Below are 256 nucleotides of genomic sequence, written 5' to 3' on the forward strand. Positions count from 1 at the left end.
ATATATATATACACACACACACAAATATATGCCAAAACATCTGGAGAATTACATGTGTACAGGATTGATCATGGGGCAGCCAGACGTCATGTTCTCATTTGCCGGCTTATCTTTTCGTAGCAGGAGGAGAAAAGATAAAACTCCCCAGGAAGGAGTTTTCAGTTTGGCTGAAAAGCCAAGTGACGACTTGTCTTCCCAAAACATTAGTTTTTCTCAAAGCCAGAGAAACCCAAAGGGCAGATGTCAACCGCACGCA

This window comes from Pterocles gutturalis, unplaced genomic scaffold, assembly GCF_000699245.1.
Source record: "Pterocles gutturalis isolate BGI_N339 unplaced genomic scaffold, ASM69924v1 scaffold21494, whole genome shotgun sequence".
Taxonomy (NCBI): Eukaryota; Metazoa; Chordata; class Aves; order Pterocliformes; family Pteroclidae; genus Pterocles; species Pterocles gutturalis.